Source organism: Pungitius pungitius, chromosome 4, assembly GCF_949316345.1.
Source record: "Pungitius pungitius chromosome 4, fPunPun2.1, whole genome shotgun sequence".
In the NCBI taxonomy this organism is placed as follows: Eukaryota; Metazoa; Chordata; class Actinopteri; order Perciformes; family Gasterosteidae; genus Pungitius; species Pungitius pungitius.
In genome coordinates, this window is record NC_084903.1 from 25,840,320 (window position 1) to 25,858,636 (window position 18,317).

Consider the following 18,317-nt stretch of genomic DNA (forward strand, 5'->3'; position numbering starts at 1 on the left):
GGCGCGCATAAAGCGGGACGCGAATGAAGCGAAGTAACTACAACTAGTCGGGCGAGTAAAGCGTGGCTTTGGTTGTGAATGCAGCATAACTCTAACGAAGCATTGAAGTGGTCCAAATTAAAGCGTCATGTGGAAACCAAATGTTAAGCTTTCCTGCCTGTCTGCCTCTGACCGTAGCAGGGGGCACTTGGTTCTATACTCCAGGGCTCTTGGGCCGAAGTATTGCCTGTTCGTAACTTCGGGGCTAATCCCCTTTCCTTCGTGCTGCTGGTTAGCAAATGAATGGCCACTATATTCTTACTTGGTGATTTATTATTTACACATTGGTTAACACGGTTACGCTTAAGTTTTCCTCTGGTCACTAAACCCTAAACCATTCATAGGCATCACCGCTCTTTCTTCACCACTCTCTCTCTCTCTCTCTCTCTCCCTCGGCCGCGCTATTTTACAATACAAAACTCCAACGCTCATGGGAAAGCAGGTGTAATTTTTTAAAGGAGAAGAATTGGTTACAGATGCAGAAGTTTCATTAACCGGCAACTCTAAATCTGACTGGAAAACCAGCGGCCTCGTAGCCAGACGTGTGGCACAACATGATATATATATTTATAAAGGCTAGATGTCTTACGGCGGAGTATATAGTCAACAAATGAGCACAAAGTTCCGGATACATAAACTTGGGGACATTTTTTAATCATAATATATATGTTAAATAGTTAAAATGGTTTAGGATAAATCCTGCTAAAATGGCTGAACTACGCCATCTACCTTTTTAACGTTTTTTAATCATGATATATATGTAAAATAGTTTAAATGGTTTAGGATAAATCCTGCTAAAATGGCTGAACTACGCCATCTACTGTTTTAACGTGGTACCTGAACGGACCAACGGACGGGGGGATTGTGGGAAAATCCTCCATTAAATTAAGGATTACAAAGGAGGTAACGTGTTTTTTTGTATGTCCGTGAACAATGTTTACGTAATTTACTTTAACAATTAATTTATGGTGTAACTAGCTTTATTATTTTGGATGTTCGTTATCTTTTATATTTGCCTTGTTTTTTTATTAATTAATGATATGTTTTGTACATGTTTTAGTGTTTGTAATAATGTCGGGTTAGCTAGCTAACACAAGTTTTATGTCGTCCTCCTAGACAAGTGATCCCCAATTCCATTTGTGACCGCTGTTTTGTCAGGAGCTCCAGAACCTGACATAAAGGGATAGAGGACATCTCATAGAATGTCCTTACATCTTGGTACGGTCAGCTCGCGGTCTAACCCGCTCGTAACATTGTGTTGGTAGTGATATATGAACGTTAAATAATAACTTGCTCAATTCAATTCAACCGATTTTTAAACGGTTTGGTTTGACTTTTACAGTCAGAGATGTAGTCATGACACTGCAAATAATATACTGTTTAATATTGTTTTTGTATGAAAACCCATGGTTGTAATTATAATTATTCATAGATATCAGTGTTAATTCCGTTGAAAACTATGACGAAAAATATTCGTTAGTGACCTTTTTCCCATGACTAAGAGACAAAAACGGATCTTAAAAAATAAAAACTATGACTAAATCTATGCTAACGTTCGTTAACGAGACGAAAATGTTGGTGGTGACAAAGTCACAATACTTTTGTATTCTCTTTTGTTGTGACAAGCAATTTCACAGTGGAAACAATAAAGGACCATGACGTTTCCATTGGCCATGTCAACAGCATTGTGGGTCAACAGACAAAGACAACGTAAAGTGTTGCGTTTAGGTCCCTGGTTCTCATGGAGTCGGCGGAGCTTTACACCCTTGAAAATTTCCTTTCATGTAATGATTTTTCACATGTCATTCTAATCAGCTCACACAAACATTCATCCATTTGTTCCTGGCCCCTCTGTCAAATTTTAGAACCCATTGCAGCCCGCGAGTCAAAAAGTTTACCCCCCCTGCTATAGACCTATCCTAGGAGGGATATCTAATGGACAAAGTACTGTAAGCTAGACTATTATGCAGTTTGACTAAATCAAAAATAGCTGCCAAAATTAACACTGATAGGTATGCAGTGTCATAAATACATCTCGGTACAGGGTGGGAAGTTATGGTTGATGAAGAAGTATATGTATCGCTACTAACAAAATGTTATGGTTAAGCGAGCTGACTGTTTCAAGATGGTCGCCATGTAAGGACGTTTGACTTTGTTGGCCGGCAACGTGGACAAGCCATCTAGCCTTTATATATAAATCTATGGTTCTGCCTACCGCTGTGGATATGTGCGTGAGACGATCACGTCTTGTCATAGGAAGAAGTTATGAAGAGGAACTGCTGGTTCTGTGATGCCAAAATATTACCTGCTGAAGCATTAATCAAATTAATTTGAAGACTATACAATTTCATTTGCAGTTAACAACAGTTGATTCAGAATGCTGCAGCAAGCGGATTAACAAGAACTAAGAAAAGGGATCATATAACTCCTGTATTAACTTCTCTGCACTGGGTCGCTGTTAGATCAAAAATAGAATTTAAGGTACTTCTCCTCACCTACAAGGCACTTGCTGGTGTTACCGTCTTATCTTAAAGAGCTTGTAACACCGAATTGCCCTACAAGGCAGCTACGCTCCATAGATGCTGGTTACTTGTGGTTCCTAGAGTTTTAAAAAGTAGGATGGGGGCCAGAGCCTTCAGTTATCAAGCTCCTCTTTTATGGAACCAGTTTCCACTTTCAGTCCGGGGGGCTGATTCGGTCAGCTCATTTAAGATAAAACTTAAAACTTTCCTCTTTAAAATCGCTTATAGTTAGGGCTGGCTCAGGTTAGCCTGGACCAGCCCTTAGTTAAGCTGCTATAGCCCTGGACTTCCTAGTCTAAAGAGGTGTGTCTTGAGATTTCGGCGGAACATGTAAAGGCTCTCTGCGGTCCTGATGTCGTCAGAGAGCTCATTCCACCATCTGGGAGCCAGAACAGCAAAGAGTCGCAACCTCGCCGAGTGCTTTTCTCTCAGTGAGGAACAAACAGCTTGGCAGATGCAGAGCAGAGTGTGCGGGTTGGGATGTAGGGTGTCACCATGTCCTGGATGTAGACTGGACCCGATCTATTCACAGCATGGTATGTGGGAATCAATGTTTTAAACTGGATGCGGGTGGCCACTGGTAACCAGTGAAGATAACGGAGAAGTGGTGTAGTGTGGAAGTATTTCGGAAGGTTGAAGACCAGTTGAGCTGCTGCATTCTGGATGAGCTGCAGTGGTCGAATGGCGGTAGCAGGGAGACCTGCCAGGAGAGAGTTACAGTAGTCAAGGTGGGAGATGACAAGAGCCTAAATCAGTACCTGTGCAGCCTTCTGAGTGAGAAGGGGTCGTATTCTTCTAATGTTGTAGAGCGTGTATCTACAGGATCGTGTTGTCATTGTGATGTTGACAGTCAGGGAGAGTCAAGTGTCACGCCGAGGTTCCTAGCAGTTAGAGTGGGCGTTAACACGGAATTGCAGAAATTAACAGTCTGTGGGAGAGTCTTTTCCAGGGAAGAGAAGTAGTTCGGTCTTGTCGGGCTTGATCTTCAGGTGGTGAGCGGACATCCACTGGGAGATGTCTGAGAGGAGGCGACCCAGGCGGAGCCCTGAGGAACTCCAGTAGTAAGAGGACACGGTTCCGATACAGATCCTCTCCAAGTTACCCGGTAGGTGCGACCGTCAAGGTAGGATGAGAGAAGAGAGAGAGCGGAACCTGTGACACAAAGTTCCTGAAGGGAGGAGATAAGGATCTGGTGGTTCACTGTGTCAAATGCTGCAGAAGGGTCCAGAAGGATGAGGACGGAGGAGAGAGAGGCAGCTCTAGCAGCGTGGGGTTGCTCTGAGACAGCAAGAAGAGCAGTCTCTATGGAATGGCCCACCTTGAAGCCTGACTGGTGGGGGTCAAGGAGGTTGTTACGGTGGAGATTGGAGCAGAGTTGGTTAAAGATAACACGTTCAATAGTTTTGGACAGAAAGGGAAGAAGAGATACCGGTCTGTAGTTGTTTTCTTCAGAAGGGTTGAGGGTGGGTTTCTTCAAGAGTGGGTTAACTCTTGCCTCATTCAGAGAGTTGGGCAAAAAGCCAGATAACAGAGCATTGTTAATGAGACAGGTTAGGAAACGAAGAAGGTCTGGGGCGATAGACTGTAGAATGTGGGATGGAATGGGGTTGAGTATCCGGTACGGATAAAGCACTTTTGCCGAGTACGAGTATTATACGAGTAATACGAGTCAATATCTGTGCTCGGATTGAATAAAAGTCCTCATTGGGTAGCTGTCTGTGTCTGCGTTCTGTGATTGGCTGGTAGTCACAGCGCCCCTCCCCTACACACATACTGTTTGTGTTGCTGTGTCCCGCTCGGCTCACTCACACACAGAACTCCTCTCTCCCTCCCTCAGTCAGCAGGTTCGCGGGTCTTTCCCGATAAATTTAAATGATTTCTTCGCCTTTATTTTTTTTTACTTCGGTTTGTTGTTCTTAACTAGTAGAGTTCAGGTAAACGTGGGGCTTGTTAAGACGTGGTGCTTAAGAATGCGACTCGCATTGCGTCTCTGCCTGTCAGAGTTTTTTTTTTCAGTCGGCTCTAACCAGTTTTTTTTTTTACTTCACGCACTGACCTCTCTCCCTCCCTCTCTCTCTCTCTCTCTCTGTCTCTCTCTCTCTCATCAGTTTTTTTACCGTCTGCTGGCTCTCTTCACGCACTCAGTGTCTGACGTTGATTAGTTGTGTTGAATAACTAAATATTAATATTACAAATTAAGCCACACACACACTTCCCCTCTCTCTCTCATGATCATCAGTGATAAGAATTAAGAAGGAATGCTGTTTTAACCGCAGAAAGGCTTAACGCATCAATTTACGGGGTAAATCCTTCCTACTTCCGGGTTAGGCCCCGCCCATTTTCGGGTTAGGCCCCGCCCAGTCCGAGTACAGATACGGGCACAGATAATTCATATGGTTCAACAGATACAGATAATGCTGTACTCGCTCATCTCTAGTGAAATATAATAAGAACGTCACCGTAAAAACAACATGAAAACCCTTCCATCGGGGATAAAGGGAAGAAACCTTAGGGAGAAGATCAGAGGAGGATCCCTCTCTAAGGATGGACAAACTACAACGGATGTAATGTGTACAGAATGAACAATGTAAAAGATGTACAATACATTCAGTGATGAGTCAAACACTTGCGAGTAGTAAGCCAGGTGTACGCAGGGGGCACTGCAGAGACAACCAACATCAGACAGATCCACCATCCACAGAGGTCTGTGCGGAGGGAAAGCACAAAGACTTTAGGAAAGGGTAATGTTGGTGTAAGAGCCAAATGCAGTTTGTTTTCAGGTTCCTATTTTTCTTTTGTTTAACACTGGGTGGCGCACTTTGCAACTTTGCCTCAACCATAAAGAGGGCAAATACAGTGCGGTTGGCAGGAAGTTTGACCCGGAAGGGCAAAGGGCTTTTGACCGCTTGCACGCAGCGCTTTGTATTGTTATGGCTATGGATAATGTGCTTTATTGAAAATAAACAGACCATCGTGGATTACAAGGACAACGTTAGTCTACACGCGTTTTATTTAGCACAGGGCAAACAAGTGAGCGTAGCATATAGCGTGTCAATCACGCCTTCCCCGGGCTCAAACCGCGAAGTAGTTCGGCACGAAATGATGAATATTTAAAATAGTAATAATCATGATGATAGCAGCAGCATCCATGGAAACCTGTGAGGTGAGAAAAGCACAAATACTCGGTGGAAAAACAAAGTTAGTGAAGCGCATTAATGTTTACAGTTATGGAAATGGGATAATCAATGGTGTTAGAAGCGGTAGGTGTCTGTGGTCCAAGCAGGAGTCAGGACCAGAGTCCAGACGGAACCATGATCTACCGAGACCTGTGGAGCGAGAAAGCAGAACAAACTCTGGGTAAGAAGCTGAATTAGTGATGTGCATTGTTACGTTGCTTCTAGGGGGAGGCAACGCAACGACCCGCCGCTCGTGACCTCAATGCAGCCTGGGTGAAAAAGGTGCAGTGTGTGTGGGTGCACTGATGACCAAACACAGTTTACCCGTAAAAAGGAAATGTTTATTAAAACAAATAAACATATATATATATATATATATACGGGTTGCTTGACAAAAGGGGCTGGACGGAACCAAAACAAAGAACAAAACAAAACAGTATCTCTTGCCTACCTGACCTGAAACACCCCCCCCCCCAAACTAACCTAACTTTGAGCACTGACAAGGCTCACTAACCAAAATACAGAGGGGTGGTCCGCCCAGGTCTTGCCTAGTGTCTCTAGAAAGGAGAAATGACTACGGGTGGTGTAGGCCCATGGGCAGCTTGCCTACGCACTCCCAAGGTGCTTCCCCTTTTCCCTGGGAACAAAAAGACAGGTAAAACACAGAACTGACAACACGCTCTCACTACAATACAGAACAAGGTAACAGAACACAATCAGAGTCACGTATGCGGCTTACTACCCCCACACAGGACACCAGAGAGAGCGAGAGAGCCCCGAGCCACCAGAGAGTGTGACTTCTTATCTCCCTCCGAGGCTGGGAGTAATTGGTTCTGGCACTGACGAGTGGGTGGGGCCAGGTCTCCAATCTGGCTCCTGGAATCACCTGTTGGAAAGGGGAAACAACAAGCAGACACAGAAACTGGGGAACGTAACATGCATTAATAAAATGTGGATTATTATTATTATAGAAGGAGAAAGTAAGAGTAAGAAAACTGGGACTGAAGTTTTTTTTCTTTTTTTTCTGTTTTAATGCTATCTTGCCAAACTAGCCTAGATCCTTCTGATTTGGTGGAACACATAACGATTCAAGTTTTCACAGTTTGCTTTAAGTTCCGGGTTATACCAAGGAGCGAACTTCCACCGTGTTGCCATTCTTCTTTCCAGAAGTGCAATAGCGTTGAGCTCAAAGAGCCTGTAGCAGAATCAACAACGTGATCAATCTGGGATGGACTGAAGTTTTCACAGGAGTCTTCTGATATCTGATATCAGAACACTGAACTGTGCAGACAGAGCAGAGGGAATGGCCTCTTTAAATAAACATCGACTGTAGAAACTCTTGGCAGGAGGAAGGAATTCCGGGAGTAGAAATTCAAAAGTTAACAGACAATGGTCCGACAGGAGAGGGTTCTGTGGAAAGATTGTTAAACGTTCTATCCCAAGACCATACACAAGAACCAAGTTGAGGGTGTGGTTAAAACAATGAGTTTGTTTATTTACACTCTGACAAAAACCAATTGAATCTAATAATGAAAGAAATTAAGTACCAGGGCTGTCATTATCAACATCCACATGAATGTTAAAATCACCCACTATATCTATTTGATGGTGGTTGTCCCTGAAGTGGTACTGCCATACACCTGGCCGGTGAGATCACGTGGGATGGCTTAACTCAAATGCTATTGGTGTACTATGAGGCGATGGTGTCACATGTAGTAGTGTGGTGCACTGCAAAAAAAAAAAAACTTTAATAATGATGGAGGAAACACTGACTTAAATTAATATTTAGGAGAAGGTAGGTGGTGAGCTAGCCACTATGGCACCAGTTTTCAGTACCCAACCCTAGAGATGACGTTCTCAGATAAACCATTTAGAGCCTTTTTAGCTGAAATCAAGGCTTCAAGTCATGACTGGTGATGAGCACACCAGGCTGCCACATGCTCTGTATATGGAACCATTAAAGCAGCCTGCTAATTAGGCTCTGACATCAAGCACCTCTCCCTGGGTCTCCCCTTCAATAGGGATAGGAAGATGGCTAGCTAGCCGCTGTAGCTACATAAGCGGGAGGCTATCGTCAGCAGCTGCGAGGACGGTGTCATCGAGTATCAAATAAAGTTTTTTAATCGGCTCATGAACCAAAATCAAGCACCGAAATCTGCGTTGCGTTTTGGTACGGTAGGTACCGGTCTTGTGTGGGAACCGGTGCTATGTTGGTACCAGTTCTCGGTACCCAACCCTACCCCTGAAGTGCCTCATTCCACCGGGCCGCCGCGAAGGAGGATGCCACATTTCCTACGGCTACGCAAGAGGACTCAAAGCTGACACAGGCACAGAATACTGCAAATACTTCCTGCTGGTTGAATCCTCATTACACACATAAAAAAGAAAAGCAGCAGAAATATTGCTATTGAATCAAAAAGTTCTGCCCTCGTAGCCACATGCTAACGAAGCCACATTTAAGCCCGCTCACGGAGTTGCATGTGTTTAATCTCGTCATTTCCTTTTTTCAGCTCTTGTTCTAAGGGAATATGCAAAGTGAATCAGCCTTGCATCCTGACTTTCATGTCAGTCCCCGACTTCTTGAGTGAGACGTAGACAGACGCTGAGAGAGACGGAGTCGGGTAGCAGCCGAGCTAGCCTGCAGGCCTGACTGACGCGCGTCTGTGCTAATGTGTCCCGACGTACTCCTGATGTCAGCTCTTCATTATGAATACTTTTAAAAGGGGCTTCGACCTTTGATTTGACAGCCCTGCTGTCAGCTCCTCATCACAGACCTCTTGTCATCTTTAGTGGGAATTTCTGCAACAATTATCATAAATATTTCACGTGTTTCTGCCCCGCATCGCCCCTGCTGTTACTGCTGAAGGAACAGGATCCGGCTGATGTCACCAGAGATGTGACGGAACGCTGCCGGAGAATGGCAACCTTTGTAAATTGTGCTTTTCTCTCCATTAACATACAAAGACGGAGGCAGAGAGGCAAACAGCCAAACATATGTTCCCTTTGAGGGGGCTCTTATTAAACATATTTGGAAGCAAAGAAAGCAGAGTTTGATTAGGAGGGGGAAAGCCGGAGTGCATTCAGGAGACACACTTGTACACATTATTTATTTCACACCAACTTATTTACATTTTAGATGGAAGTTTACCGAGAATCTACCTGCCGCTGACTCTTGAAGAAAAGGAGAAGAAACTTCCAGGTAAGTAGAGCAGAATTCTCAAAGGAGCTCTGTCTTCTCAATAAAGTTTCATCTCAGTCAAATGGAAAAGGAAGGTGCAGCAACATGATGAGGGCATATAAAGCTCTGCCAATTCATCTCGTTATCTGAGAGTGCCCGCAGCCAACTCGCAGCAGAATTAAATATATACTTGCATGTGATTTCAAAGGAGATGTAAACACTCTCTGGCTGCAGCACCCACTGTGGGAGACTTTACTTAAGCATCATTAAAATGGGGGAGGAATGGTTCACCGTTCAACACACAGAGAAGGAAGAAGCTCTACTGAGACTATCCACCTCTGTTGAGGACACTTATTCTCTAGAGCTGAGGACAATCAACTGACCTTCACTCCACCATCTGACTTCATCTGGCTCATCAGTCTGGTGAGAAGATATTAAAACTATGAACCTCCTGCTCCTTCATCAGCATCATCATCATCATTACACCCTGGGGTTTAATCGGAGTCATCCATATCCTTCCTTGATAATTGTTCTCCATTTCCTCATGTTGATGGTAAATATGAGTCAGGGGCCTACATAGGTATACTGGTTACTAGAGTTTTAAAAAGTAGGATGGGAGCCAGAGCAAGTTTCCACTTTCAGTCCAGGGAGAGGATTCGGTCAGCTCATGTATGATGAAGCTTAAAACTTTCCTCTTTGGTACCTCTTATAGTTAGAGCTGGCTCAGGTTAGCCCAGCCCTTAGTTAAGCTGCTATGGGCCTAGACTGCTGGAGGTCTTCTTAGGACACACCGAGCCCCTCTCTCACTTTCACTCTCTCCTTCCATAATAATCCACATTTTATTAATGTACGTCACTAATTCGACTTCATTTTTGTGCTTTCTCTTCTAGCAGGTCTCCGTAGATCGTAGTTCTGTCTGGACCCTGGACCTGACTCCTGCTGTGGCCCTGCTGACATCTGCTGCTGCCGCCATCATCATTATAACTATTATAAACCAACATTACCCTTTCCTAAGTTGTTCTGCTTTCCCTCCTCACAGAAGCTTCTGTGGATGGTGGTTCTATCTGATGGTGGTTGTCCCTGCAGTGGTCTTGCTGTAAACCTGGATTGCTACTTTCAATTATTTGTATAATTTCTGTTATAGGAATTAAATGTATTGTACATCTTTTACATTGTTCATTTTGTACACATGACATCCATTGTAGTCTGTCCATCCCAGGAGAAGGATCCCTCCTTTGATCTTCTCCTTAAGGTTTCCTCCCTTTTTTCCCCATGGAAAGGTTTTCATGTTTTGGGGAGTTGTTCCTGTGCCGCTGTGACGGTTTCTAGACAGAGGATGTCACATGTATACAGACTGTAAAGCCCTCTGAATTGAATTGAATGTATGCAATGGTTGTGACGGTTCCTTCATTTCTGACAGATGAGACAATCCTTTTTTTTAAATTACATCACATGTCATTTAGCTGACATTTTAATCCAAAGCGACTTACAATAAGTGCATTTCAATCATAGAGATAGGGTTAGGGTTAGGGAAGTCGCTGTGACTGTAGATTATATGTGGTATGTGGTCTCTAAGACTTTTTAGATCTTGTGAACTCTGTGGATTCTCCAGACCTTGTGGACTTAGTGGATGGTGAACAACACCAGCACTGTGCTCTACTGCTCTGAGCATCAGCGGTGATCTGTCTGGGAAAGATTTGTGGACGAGTGTCCTTATAAAGGACAGTGTAATGAAAAGCCTAAGAGTGTCTTAGAGCTAAAGAGTTCATTACGCCCCCCTCCCATCCCCACCCCTCCTTCATCAATCTTCCCTCTTTCTGAAGGATTACATTCATCAGGAAAATTAAAAAAGTGTCATGTCCACAGTGATTTGTATTCTTCCATCAAAAACATACACCGTCGAGCTGCTTCAATTTACATATTCTCAGGATGTAATAATTACTCATTGAGGCCTTGCTCAGCCAGCACAGTGTCAGGATGAGACTCCCAGCAGCACGAAAAGAGAGATGAGGAGACGGACCAGGGAAGATTGACAATCCCCTCCTGACTGGAGCCCCTCAAACAATGGTCATCCTGGGACTAATACACAGGGTTTACAGTTATTTAGAGTCAATGCTCTTTTTGGATAACTAAATTGAGAGGCTTTCACACGTAATCAGTTGGATTTGGTTGAAATAAATTAAGTGTGTAAATGATGTGAACAAATGTCACAATCTGCTGATCACTCTTCTATAAATAAATTACACAATTTCCTCCATGATGGATTGTTGAGCCCACCTGTAGGGATAAAGGCTGTGATTTAGCTGATTTGGTTGAAGGGCTTGGGACATGAACACATTGTTTGATGGAGATCTCAATCTTCTTGTTCCTCTTGTTCCCTTTTTTGATGTGTTGTAGATACATTTTTTCATAGTTTTAACTATTTTCCAATTATTCTCTAAGTCACTATGTGACTTAAGATGAGGACCCACACATCCTCACAGAGCAGGGGCTCAGTAACACAAACCCATAGAAATCACTGGAAATCTTGATTCTTCAATTCACAGAGATTTATTGTAGCAACAATACTCAAATAAACCCAGCTCTTTCCGGAAAGACACCTCCGAGGCGTTGATATAACACATAAATTTATACATTTGACCATTTGATTGAGTGAAGCCCTCCCCTTCAATCCTAACTAGGTAACCCTGTTCTCCTGTTGTTGTCGCCCCACTATTCTTCTCTTTGTGCTTCACTAGCCTCTCTATCTGGTATGTTGATGATAGACTACCTGACTCAATCTGGTTGGCTGACCCTATCTTGCTGGTCCTCCTGTTCAGTTCTCCAGCGTCTACAAACACACACATGAGACTGTTGTCCCACAGCTGGTGTCTCTACACTATCTTGTCCTAAACCGTTTGCCATCCTTAGTGTCATGATGACCCCTGTCTTTCCATATCTTTGCAACCTTGCTTAGTTTGCGTCTCACCATATATGTCTATGGGCTTTTTGTTAGCTTCTCCATTTCCTCTGTTAAACTGAAACTACATGGATACATAAATATAGCTATATCCCTACTTACCCAATTACTCTCAAACTGATTATAACATGAATATATGTTGGACAATAAGAAACATTTTCCCTCATCAGATGTATAACGAACGCTTTGAGTTACATAAAGGGAACATTAAGAAGATGTTGAGTTTACTCCATTAGATTAGGATGAAGGGTCTACTAGACCAGGAGAAACAAAGGGCCCACTAGACCAGGGTGAACCCATGGCACAGTACCCTAAGGGCCCAGTGCACCAGGAGGAACTATAGACCCACTACAACAGGAGGAACTAAGGCTTGCTAGACCAGAAGGAGCTAAGGGCCTACTTGACCAAGAAGAACTAAGGGCCCACTGCATTGATTGCTTCAGAAACATGCTGTTAAGTTCAATTCAATTCATTTTATTTTGTATAGCCCAAAATCACAAATTCGCCTCAGAGGGCTTTACAGTCTGTACACATGCAACATCCTCTGTCCCGAAACCCTCACATCGGCACAGGAAAAACTCCCTGAAAAATGGAGAAAAAAAAACGTTGATGGGGGGAAAAAGGGAAAAAACCTTAGTGAGAACGTAAGAGGAGGGATCCCTCTCCCGGGATGGACAGACTGCAGAAAGAGGGAAGATTGATGAAGGACGGGTGGGGATGGCAGAGGGGGTAATGAACTCTTTAGCTCTAAGACACTCTTAGGAATGAAATGAAATGGATTGAAATGAAATGTTTGTTAGTGAGCATGGTCGAACGAGCATGCGTTGCGACCCAATGTGATTTTTTTTCTCCAATGACTGGCCCTCTACCAGTACTGCCTTGGCGATTGACCGGTGCATCGCGTTCGACCTATTGGGCACCACTGGTCTAGAGAGTGCATTGAGTCCACAAGGTCCGCAGGGTGCACAGAGACCGTAAATAGTCCACAGAGTCCACGAATCCAGCCCACGAGTAAATGAGAAATGACTATCATGAATGGACTGTGGTTGCCCAGCGCACTCACAGCGAGGGATTGCAGGGGAGACATGAAGGGGTTATTGTATTGAATTCTGCTATTGTAAGTATCAGGTATCATACTTTTGTATCCACCTTCAACACCCCACACACAATCACACGCAACACTACCGTCGTATCTACTTTTTTCCACCCTCTGATTTGAGTTTCTTTATTATGTGGTCTTTCTCTGCTGACATTTATTTCCATAACATGCTAAAACCCGCCCATTTTTTTAGGCTTCTTTTTTAGGCTTGCTTCCTTAGCAGGAAACTACAACTCCCACAATGCCCCACGGCAAACCAGGAAGTACCTACTTTACCACCAGTCCGCATTTTAAGCTTTAAACATATAAAACTAAAGAAGGTAAACACAGCAGCAACATATTATGGCGACATCAGACAACATGAAGTGTACATCATCACCTGGTAAACGCCGGTCACATGTTATTTCTTAAAGGGGCGCTACACTATTGCGCTGCTACACCTCAAAGAGTGTTCCTGGCCTTTATATGTAGCTCTGGCAGGTAAACATTTGCTCACACATGTAAATAAGAAATAACAAAACTTAACAAATTACAAAACACCACAGAAAACACAACAGTATATATGTTACTGGTTAAGAGTGACTGGGACTGGTTAAAATGAAAATGACACACAGCAGAAATCAAGTTTAAGGTTTAACAAAAAAAAGAAAACTTTCAGGATGTTTACCCTTTTGAATGTTGCATTTGAAGCTTTAAATCTCTCCCACATCATACGTGGACAATATTTCTACAAAGTTTGACTTTGATTCAGTGAATTAGAAAATAATTGGGGAGGTTTTAGTAAAGACAAAAATGGCTGATTGTATTTTATTTAGTTAATTGAGAGAACATTATTTTTATTTTTATTCTCACGTATATGTTCAGTTCTTTCTTACGTGACAATAAATATTGTCAAGAGAGTTTTAGCATTATACTGTATTAATTTGTTAGTACAACTCTATTTAATCAGACTAAATAGTCTGTGATTATGATCTTCTGGACCTTTGCTTCTAGAAATCTTCTCTAACTGGACCTCTTCTTCTAGAAGTCCAACTGGGACTTCAGTTCCTTCACTAAACCAGCTACTCTTTGTATTCTCTGGAGATCTTTGTCCCCTCTGTGACATTCATCACCGGTTCCTGCTTTAAGAACCGTCTTCACTTTTTTACACTGTTTTCTTGAACCTTTGGTAGAAAAACTTTGCCAGTTTGCCATTGTGCTGCTCTTTGTGTGTGTGTGTGTGTGTGTGTGTGTGTGTCCGCGTGTATAATTTTGTGGGTATGTGTGTGTGCAGAAGTGGGCCGGGGTTAAACAAAGTAATGGCCTCCATTCATTAAGAGGCCAGTTGATTTTCATTTACTCCCTCGGAGCCGACAATTAAAGTGAGCAGCTGAGAAGGTGATGGAGGGACCAGGACGCCCAGAGGTCGGCTAGCACTTAAAGTGATAAATGAAATACTATTATAAATACTGCTCCCCCCCATCACACACACACTTAAGCCAAAACACATGAAGGAACCCTGGTGCTGTGGTTTGTCCCGCAAAGAGGGACGAAGACATAAGACTCTGTATAATGTTTACTGGGTCTTCTCATGTTGTTGTGTCCCTTAGTCTCGTCCTCAAAGTCCTCTGGTGCCATTGTATTCTTGCATCTGGCTCCTTTTCCCTGCATCATCTGTTGTTGTCGTCATTCTTGTGTTGTCCTTCCTGATGTCTTTATTGGTTGTCCTTGTCCCCTCGCCATCAGCTCATGTTATCCCTGCTGCGGTCTGAGTCCAGCAGAGTTTTTTTCCCACAATAAACAACATATTAGCGTTAGAGAGCAAACTAACATATTAGTGTTTGTTGATCTGATGGGACGTTCTTCATGCAGCGGGGGGGACAAAGACAATTACAGCAAAGCAATAACCGAGTACAGAGAAACTCCTGACCTCTGCATCGCGCCTCTATTTAAGCGTTTGATGTCTCATTGAATTAGTACCACAGTGTGAAAGACAAAGCTAATGGAAGTGAGCCGAGACAGGCCGCTGATTGGTTCTGATATAATTAGAATAATATCACGTCCGGCGTTAATAACAAGAAGAGGAAATAAATAACGGCAGATCAGTTAATAGCCGGCGTGTTTTAAATGTGCCGAGGCCAGCGCTTCTTCCTGTTTACTCATGGGCCGCTGATCGCCTGTATATTAATTTGGAGGAGCAATCGGCACTGAGGGGTGGATTTCATCTGGATTATTCATCTTGATAAATACATAAGGACGGACTAAATTAGGGCTTTGGTTGGTATGTGTGTGAATCGGCTGATACATTGCCTCTCTCTGTACTGGATTCTATGGGTCCACAAATATTAATTTAGCTGCTGACAGGAATGAAGATAAACTATTTTAATCAATATCGTCCAAAGGGGAAATATTTTTGGAAAACTGATGAGGAAATCTCAGCAGCAGGAAAAAACTCTCACATCATTTCTTTTGCATGTGCAGATTGTAGTCATTTGTTTTTCCTTTTCAGAACAGAAGTAAATGATGCTGGTTCATTTCTGTGTTTCATGTCTTCTCCTTAAAGTACCTTAAGAATCATAATGTTTACACAATCAAAGCCTCATTGTAGATTTCGTAGAAGGCTTCCATTTAGTATTGTCTGTCATCCTTCTGGTGATTTATTCATATATATATATATTAGGGCTGTAAAAGTTTACAAGTCAATCGCTTATATTATTGTGGCAGAGAGTAATGCGATGAAATATCACAGCTTTGATTCTTTCCGGTGTGCATTGACCCCTGACCCCTGAAGGCGCCCCATTCTGCAGTCAGTTAGATGCAGAGAGCAAGACGGTAGCTGAAGATGGAGAAGCTTTTTGCATTGGTAGTAAAACAAACAGAAGAACTGTGCCGAGGAATTCCTCCGCGTGTCAGAGAACAGAAAGGGGCGAGAGGCAAACGGACCACTTGTCACTTTAGGACTGATGGTGCCCGGAACATGTTGCTGGCTGCTAGGCTATTTCCATCTCAACATATACAGTCCAGACCACCACTGTGTCCCTAAAAGACCACGGCCTAGCTAAATGTGGGGACATTGTTGAAAAGTTCGAAGACGTCAATTGATGGAGAGTTAAGGGAAAAGTGCACAAGGACAGCAGCTAGTTCAACATGTTCCATCTCCAAGATCACATGGGTAGAGTTTGTGTTATAAATACAATTAAACAATTCTAAAATGTCTGCTCTCTAAAGTGATTACTCGTTAATTTATAAGATGTAGGATTTAGAAGAATAACAATTTTCACTTTAACGATTAATGAATTTCAAAATGTGTGATTAATTAATAGTTTTTTTAATTTACACAGATTCACCTACCACTACCACAACTTGAAAGATTTAACTTAAAAATAATATAATGAAAAGCTAAATAGTCTCACTTCTCAAGTGAAACTAGTAATAATCTGAAGAAAACGTCATCCATGACCCTTTATTTTGAGTTTGTCCACCTGGACATTTGAACTCTTTTTCTTTTTCTTCTTCCTCTTCTTCCCCTTCTCATGTGCAGCTCGGTGTGCTCTTTTCAAATATTGATTTGAGAACCAGACAGGAACCTCGTTAAATTCACTTCCCGCAACGATTCACCGCTAACGGCAACAGGACCAGATGATTTCTTCAGAAGAAAAAGATACCTGGCACACATTTGCACTCTCGGTAAAAAAAGAGAGGAGACGGGCTGTGAACCTCTGTCGCTCTTCAAATGTTCTCTGATGGCGTTGGGACTGATGGACGGCCATTGCTCCGTGTCTGTCTCTTGCTCCTCTGATCCAACACACAGTGAATCAATCAACAGTGTGCATTCCGAACACAGCTCCATGGATTATAAAGAGCTGAGATAATGACTCCTCTCGGATTCAGGTCGGTTGGATTAATCCAGAGAGAGGACGCTCCACCACTTCCTGTTAATAAGATTCCTGTACGCAGTGGAGGCAGCACTCTTGAATGGTTCCGCTCAGCGTCTCCTGAATTAACCCCCCTCCTCAGAGCGATGTCAGACGAGCTGCCGGGATTAGGGCGACGTGTGCACAGATCACATGATGTGTGTGAGATGTGAGGATACAAACAGAGATCTCTGATATGAACACTGCTTCAAATATACAGTTCACATCTGATCACTGTGACTGCAGTGAGGTGGTGTCCACACTTTATACAGACTTATATATTCAAAATCAAAATAATAATATATCAATATAAATGTATTGTGTTGTATTACATTTATGATACCATATACAAATATAGAAATGTATTGACTTTTGCCTTTACATGAATAATATATATATATATATATATATATATATTAACCCCCCCTCCTCATATATATATATATTTAATCTATAATCCTTCTCTCCAAGAAACAAACTAAAATCTTCCTGACAAAGGTAATAAAATAATGTGATTGTCAAGCAGTGAGACTTCCTCTTAAATCCGAAATCAATAATTCTCGTTTTAGTCGAGTATCAATTGGAGAATTTAAATTTTCAAGAACTTCAAGGGAATAAGAGATTGAAGAGATAAGATTGGTCTTTCGTGTTTTAAGCACTTGGCTAATTAGTGGAGAGAGAGCATGAATTCATTGTGGTAAACACAGTTGGAATAAAAAAGCAGTGAAAACAACGACCCCCCCGGGACCCAGAGGATGCTTCATTACATGAGGAGATGATGCAAGCAGCTGCTCCAGTCTGCGCTGTAAAAATCTCCCTGACTTCTGCTTATCATCAGGCTGCCTGGACTTCATGTGTTGTATTAAAGAATAACAGTTATAGTTCAGATTCAGAGTCTTTTTGCTGCAAACGAAGGGGAGAAGTTCTCGCTGGGAGTTGCTCGTTTTATACTATTGTTCTATAAACCTGGACGTTTAGGAACACTGACACCAGGTCAGTCGTCTAATGTCTTCAGCTCAGCTCGGAATGACTCTTGAGATTAAAGGTTGACGAGATTATTAGATGAAGTAAAGCAGTAATGAGCTCATGACAGAGCATCTGTTATTTCTTACCGCGCTGAATATAGAAGCAGTGAGAAGCAGCACATGTTTAATTCATCCACGCCACTCCAGTGGATTCCACCGGGGGCTCTGTTTATTCCTGCTTTGTATTTTTGTTTAAAGACAGTTGTTGACAACTCTTGAACATGTCAAACTATCACCGCTAATAATTACTCAAGGAGCTGGAACTTTCTACAAATGTTGGTTCCAGCTTAATACACTCCTCCTCCTTGCTTCTGTTTCTCTCTTTGTTCCTGAAAGTCAGATCCCCCCCCCCCCTATTCATGTCTGCTTCTCAGCAAAAAGATTCTGTGTGCAATTCAAAGCGATGGCTGTGAGGGAAAGAATAGA